This window comes from Parambassis ranga, chromosome 1, assembly GCF_900634625.1.
Source record: "Parambassis ranga chromosome 1, fParRan2.1, whole genome shotgun sequence".
Classification (NCBI taxonomy): Eukaryota; Metazoa; Chordata; class Actinopteri; family Ambassidae; genus Parambassis; species Parambassis ranga.
In genome coordinates this window covers 2,483,425-2,490,806 of record NC_041022.1, presented here as the reverse complement: position 1 = coordinate 2,490,806, position 7,382 = coordinate 2,483,425, and the positions used below count along the sequence as shown (strand labels likewise).

The 7,382-nt window shown below is 44.1% G+C and overlaps 1 long non-coding RNA gene across 1 annotated transcript; it reads right to left on the bottom strand.

The window, feature by feature from the left end:
- Positions 1 to 1,538: 1,538 nt before the first annotated feature.
- On the bottom strand, positions 1,539 to 4,918 carry LOC114441819 (uncharacterized). The gene is made up of 3 exons (XR_003671282.1): positions 4,771 to 4,918; positions 4,541 to 4,590; positions 1,539 to 1,590 (listed from the first exon to the last, which is right to left on the bottom strand). It is a non-coding gene; the product is annotated as an uncharacterized LOC114441819 (long non-coding RNA).
- Between the last annotated feature and the right edge of the window lie 2,464 nt (positions 4,919 to 7,382).

Here is a 7,382-nt window from a genome sequence, read left to right as displayed (position 1 = left end):
TCATTATAGAAACACAGCCGGCAGCGTGACACCACCTCCATGCAGAGTCTGACCTCACATCAGTCCAGCACTGTGTTCATCACATGGAACAAGGAACTACAGACACTGTAGAAATGTAGTGGAGGAGAAAGTACAGGTGACAGCTGCAGCATGTAATGGAGTAAAAGTATTAAGTATGCACTATTATTTTTACTTAAGTAAAGTACAAATACTTAGTTACTTTGCACCACTTGATACTGCATACAAAAAAGTTCTCCAAAGGGTTAAAAAAAACAGCTTCTTGGCTACATATGGTTGACAGCACTCCCGTCCAGTCACTGCACCTTGCAGATCATCATGTGTTCAGTCGCTCAGTCCTAAACCAAAGCAGCTTTTCCTGGAGAGAGCTGTTGCGATCAGAGCTCAGGTTATCAGCCGAAGCAGAAAAACGTAGCGTGATGCTGATATAAGAGTGTTTCACAGTTCACTCCCTGTTTGGACACATTTAGATCTCAGATGTTGAGAACTATTGATCGCCTGGGCACCAGGGAGCTGTCAAGAATCCATCAATCAGAGGCATTCACTGAAAACCAAATAAGCACGCCTGCCCCTACAAAGCTGCACATGTGTACGACGAACCATGTAACAAATACAACTCATCGCTGTTTTCACGACGTCCATTCTCAGACAGGAGCAGGATGGAATCAGGGCTACAGTAACCACACAGAAAGGCAGAAAAAACACATATCAACATGTTGCCTCATCTGCATTCCTTATCTGCTTCCCCACTTGACACTGATTTCACATCATTGTCTGTGAGCGACCCCCCCCCCCTCTGTGGGATCTGTGTGCTCACTCAGCCATGCGTACTGACGTCTAATCAACAGCAATTAACCCTGGCCTCTTTCATGGGCCGCGGAGCTCGGAGATAATGAAGACGCTGCCGTGCGTTGTGTTTGGTTTTGTTTCTTTTTCACACCCAGCTTTTTGTCGTCTGCCTCCATCATGGCTGACCGACACTGGAATGTGATGGCGGTCCGATGCCGGGAAAAGTCTGACCTGGATGCTGCTGCGGGTGAGGCTGCTGAAGGCAGAGTGGGAAGCTGTTCATGATGTTATATAGATTAGAGTCTTAATGCTGCAGCTGATTGATTGTCCATGATTAATCAAGATTTTATAGGCAAACAAGTAGAAAATGTCCTAAAACGTCCCTGTTTCCAGAGCCAAACTTCCAATTATTGGCTAATTGTTGCAGTTTTAGAGCAGACGGTGAAGATTCGGAACAAAGCCAAAGAAGTGATCTTCCCAGTTTGCTGTGAAGGAACCTGCCTGTCTGACCTCAGAGCCACCTGATGATGCCTGACCTACCCTCCATCAGACCTTACACATGCCTAACAGAAACACAGAGGCTGGCTGTCCACATACTTTTGCACACATAGAACACATAGGAAGCCGGGAGCCTGTGGTGCTGAGGTGTGACAGACCTTGTTTTGTGTGTTTTAATTCCATTTCTTTCTCCTCGTCGCTGAGATAATGGAGTTTTACGGACAATCTTTCCCCCTGCAGCTCTGGTCTGGCTCCAATCGCTCCCTCTCAGACTGTTAGGCCGACCTAGAAAACAAACAGGCACAAGACACATGCATGCGGTCTTTTGTTTGAGACAAAGGTATTTGCATAACAGAGTTTTCAGGCAGATCTCAGATGGAGTTTCGGAACAAACGTGTTGTAATCTTGTGCAGAAGAACGATCCAAGTGTCAGTCAATCTCCCCTGTGAGAAGCAAGCTGGCTGCTCGGAGCCTTGGATGCAAAAATAGCATGGGAGATGGAGGACACCCCTGCTCTACCCCCACATCCGACCTTTGGCCCTTTGAAGAAAAATGTCTACATCAAATACTCTGAATTATCTATTCAAATGCCTGGAAACAATCTTTGGACAATGACACATCAATCAGACGCTCCCTGAACCGGGGGTGGTTGTTTATATAAATGTTGTCCATCTGGGGGAGAGATCTCAGCAACGTTACATCTCATGTTCTGTGGGGAGATGGCAGAAAAAAGAAAGAAGGAAGTTCATAGAAAAACTTAAAATTCTGCTTTTCTCTCTCTCTCTCTCTCTCTCTCTCTCTCTCTCTCTCTCTCTCTTCTCAAATCCCAGCGTGAATGTGTCGGCGAGCTCGTGGTATGCACCAAGATGAAAAGTAGAGGCCATCCCTTTGAAATCCTCCTCAAGTCAAAATTACCATTTCATTTCAACTCCAGCCAGGAAACGGAGAGCCGGGCCACTGCTAACTGCTTTGGGCATATCGTTATTTATTGTGTGTAAACTTTGGAGGAACATTGTTGCCTGGGAAAATGTGTTGTGTGGGTGGTGGAAGTGAGCAGTTGGAGCAACCACAAAGGGAGAGATCAGGCCTATTTTCTCTGTAGGAGGAACACATAAAAGTGAAAATAATGCCCATTATAACAGAAAAACAACATCAGCCTCCTTTGCTCATAATTTTAACAGCTAAGAAGTCACTGCTGAAGCTAAAAACAGCCAGCCAGTTGACCCTATTTAGGTAGCTGCATTATCAGTTTTTTTTTCTTTCTGCTCTGTTAATTAGTAAGCTTTCTGTGCTTAAGTGGCCCATTATCTGTGCTGGAGCTAACTGCTTTTTCCACGGTGGTCACGTTGAGTCTGTCATGTTGTTTCATTTGGTCGGTTTTTATTTACCTCTGCGCTGCAGGGGTTAACCGTACCAGACTCTGCTGTATGTAAAAAAAAAAAAAAAAGGTGGACGTAGCCTCCGGGTCTGAAGCCAAGGAGGAGAAGGCGGTGCATTCTTTCTAATGGCCACAAGGGGGCTGCAATAAGAAGTCAAACTGTAAATTCCACTATTACAGCATGATGGTCAGGAATACAGAATTCATTTGTATTGGCTAAACAGGAAATTTATATTATTTATATTACTGTATGATAGTGAGGAAAAATCACTTTTTCACATTTTTAGTTCTAGCCAAATAAAGTATTAGAAAACACCACAATAGTTTATATTGCTAACTGTTTGTCTGTATCATGATTTAAAGTTAGTTAATAAAGTTAGACAAAAATAAATATGTCTTCTGTTTTAATTTTATTCACTTTGCTGTTAACGACGAATAAGTTGCATTGTCATGCTAAGAGTAGAGCTGGGACAGCATTGGTTTGAGCTAAAGGACAACATTAGCATGATAAGATAGTAAGCTAATATGCTAATGTTTACCAAGTGTGTTAATTACCACTGTTGGCTTCATGTGTTAGCATGCTAACATCCCTGACAATGCACAGAGATGCGATGCTCTGAGCTAAACGCTAGCATTAGCATGCTAAAATACACACAATGTTAATGCATAAGGAGCAGAAACCTGAAGCTAAACCTCTAGCCCGTTGCTAACACACACACACAGTGAGTGTTATCTGTCTGAGTGACACACCGGTGCTCAAATCATGAAGCGAATCCTGTTGTGACATCACAAACATGGCTGCTCCCATCTCAGCTCTGAATCTTTTAGCGTGACACTGTTTTATGTTTAGACCTCACCTGGTCCAGAAGGTGTGTGAGCTGAAGCTGAGTCCCCTGGTTCAATCTTATCCTTTACTTCCTGTTTATGACACTATCAAAATAAAACACTGCACAATCACACCACTGTGGGGCGATAGAGGGAAGTCAGTGTTTGGATTTTCATAGATTTTGCAGGCATGTTTGCTAACACCACTTAGCCAGTGTATACATGTCACTATAATGCTTCCATTTAATCTAGTGCCTCTGAATGGTGCATGTATGACGACACATAAATGAACACATGATGATTCGTACACTGTGTTATCGGGGTCTAATAGAACAGAGGGTGTGGACAGAGCCCGGTTGATTCATGATCAGCGGGGAAGCAGCAGAACTTTGTTGACTGTGTTCTCATCTAACAAAAAGAGTACATCTAATCTTAAACATATGGCCGAAGCCGGGATTCATGCATGACAGCATGCAGAGTATGGAAAAATACTGCTGCTGCTTTTTTTCCACTCCCAGGAAATTTATGTCCGCTCGCTCACGTTCCAGGATGTTTCTGCAGGTCTTAGATATTCGGAGATTCACTCAAACTTGTGCAACAGAGCTCACATTTTGTGTGTTAAACGTTAGATTGGTGAAACATATTTGCGAATACAGCTACACTCCGTTTTCCGATGCCAGTTCTGACAGTGAGAGATGATGTGTTTGTTGTAAACCGTCAGACACCTCACTTGTTAAAAAAAAGAAAGAGTCCTTTCCTGACTCATCTCTCTCGGAGAAACACATCAGCTGAAGGAGCTGAAAAGCAAGCTGGGTGTTGCATATATATTTGGACTAGGAGGGCTTGTTCGTTTGTTTTATCTATCCCACTTTTTGTGTCTTCCACAGACATTTATTTGCACTGGCCTCAGCCTGGCCGGACTTGGCCGCAGCACTTATATATTTAAACAAGGGGGCTGTTGAGGGTTGAGGGAAGTGTTCGAATAAACTTAAAAAGCCGACTGCTCCTCCAACATTTCCAAAAATGTTTTACCTCGGCGGGGTTTAGGGTACGAAGCGCCGCCGCTCCGATTCGGAAGAGGTCTGGAAGAAGAAGAAGAGCACAGAAGAAACGAGTTGCGATAGGTGCGCGGTGGAGACAAAGGCGAGTTCGCAGGAAGTAAACAAACACAAGAAAAGGACAGATGGGAACAAAAGGGAATCAGTTACACAAGACTAGATCATCTTACAGGAAGCACACGCTCTGATACTTTAGCCACTGACCTCAGTGGGGGTGGAGGCGGCGAGGCCCCCATCTGCACACCTTGTAGCCCCGGCTCTGTGGCCATGTGTAGCACCTGGCTCCACGCCAGCGCCCAACGCCCCTTTTGTGGCGGTCGGAGTGGCCGGTTGGGGTCTGCCTTTGATCCGGGGCCAACTATTCATCTCTAAAGGAAGAGGAAGAGCAAAATAAAAAAAAAGATAAACAGAAAAAAGAGAGAGGGGGAGAGAGAGAGAGAGTGGGAGAGAAAAGTCAACCTCTGCTGCCAATTATTGGAAAAACATCAAGGTCTTTTCTGTGTGTGTAAAGAGACAGAAGAGAAAAAAGAGAAGCAGAGCCGGCCGTTTGATGGCTCGGCTCAGTGTTAGTCGGAGGATTGTGGGGAGCGGAGGCAGCAGCTGACCTGCAGGAGGTGATTACAGGTGGAGAGCGGTGTTTGTCTGGCTGCTCAGGCTCCTCTTTTTTTTTTCTTCCTGTGTGCCCTTTCTCTCACTATCTCCCTCAGACTCCCCCCTCTCTCTCTCTCTCTCCCTTGTTGTCACCATCCTTATCTGCGCCTTTCTTTTCCGTTACCTCCATGTGCTGTTAAACCAGTTCACAAGGACAAGTAAAGGTCAGTCCTCTGTCTCTGTCGGGGGGGTCTGTCTGCCTCCTCTCCGTCCGACACATATTTACCATCCCTGTAGAAAGGAGGCGAGCGTGAACGGCAGCCCGCACACTGCAGCGGCATGTCAGGCAAATGATGAGGATGTCATGACGACAAACACAGGAGAGGATTACAGTGTTGTTAGTAAGCACGGCGCATTCTAAAGCCCGTGAAGAGCAGAAATAATCACATAAATGATGCAGGTTACACTTCCACAGTGACTCTAACTTGGCCTAACAGGCTCAAGGCTCTTTCTTTTATTCCTTTTTATCTTATTCAAGCAAGAGTTTGGCTCCATTTTCATGTTCTTTTTTTGGGAAAGGAGCTTCACAGCATCACAAGTCAGAACACATCTGCTGAATGTGACGATGCTCTCTGACTACTGCGTATGAAGGATCCAATAACAGGGTTAAATGAGTTATTCAGAGCAGTGGTTTTTATTACAAGAGAAGAAACACTGCCAACGCCGAGTGCATCTAAAATATATATATACACACACACACAACTCCTTCTACTGCACTGAGTTCGGTTTCATTTCACAGTTAACCTTCATATTTCTGCCTCTAAAGGCTGAGAAATATATATTTAAAGAAAAACTGCAGTTCATCAAGTGACCACTAGAGGCGGATCCCAAAAGAGAGTCAATCAATCAATAGACCCTTAATAGCAGATATGAGCATGTTTATAGCCTGGTACATGATTAACTGTAACCAGTGGTGGGAAGTAACTAAGTATTTGTACTTTGTTACTGTACTTAAGTACATTTTTATGTATTTGTACTTTACTTAAGTAAAAATAATAGCACATACTTTATACTTTTACTCCATTACATGCTGCAGCTGTTACCTGTACTTTCTCCTCCACTACATTTCTACAGTGTCTGTAGTTCCTTGTTCCATGTGATGAACACAGTGCTGGACTGATGTGAGGTCAGACTCTGCATGGAGGTGGTGTCACGCTGCCAGCTGTGTTTCTATAATGAGCCTCAGTCATGATGCCGGTGCTCTGGCTCAGTTAGCTAACTAGTTAGCTGCTGTCTGCTAACACAGGTCCATCCATTAATGTCTGATTAACATGAATCATAACATGAATCTACAGCAGGAACACTGACACAGTAAACATGCTGAATGCCTGTTTGTTATCAGCAGCCTCTCTGTTCACTTGATGCCCACAGCCTGCCTCATGACACACAGACCTGTCCATAGCTGCTTCTGGACTGAACATGTACATTAACTACACATGGTCCATTTTAATCTTAAAGGTCGGGTAGGAGAGTTCATTCTGATGCACTTTTTGTTAAATTAGTGTAACTTCTCTTTACAATCCGATAGGAACCGATTAGTTCGGCAGTTTCACATTAAAACGAAGAATATGAATCATCTGAAGCTATAAAACAGCCGACACCAACAGACTCAACACGCTCATCAGGAAGGCTGGCTCGGTCCTGGGAGTGGAGCTGGAGGAGTCTGTGGTGGTGGTGACGGAGAGGTGGATGCTGAGGAAACTCCTCAGTATTGGTAACAACACGTCTCACCCCCTGCAGGACACACTGCTGTCCTACAGGAGCACATTCAGCGGTAGACTGAGACTATGAGGAGCAGCACAGAACGCCACAGGAGGTCCTTCCTGCCAGTGGCCATCAGACTGTGTAACTCCTCCCCTTTCTGTAGGGAGAAGAGCTACATGATCATGTCAGGCATCACTGTCATTCCCTCCACTGGTCTATATTTATGTTTACTTAGCACCATCTCCATATGATTTGGATTTTAGTGACACTTATACTCTTATACTCTGTACTTAACTGCATTTAATGTAACTTGATACCTCTGGCACAAGAATTTCCTTCAGGATTAATAAAGTTTTATCTTATCTTATCTTGAAAAGTTAAACATAATACATGCTCCTAACAAGTAATTTGACTTAATGTTTTTTTTTTATCACAGTTGAAACACAATAACTGAAATCTGG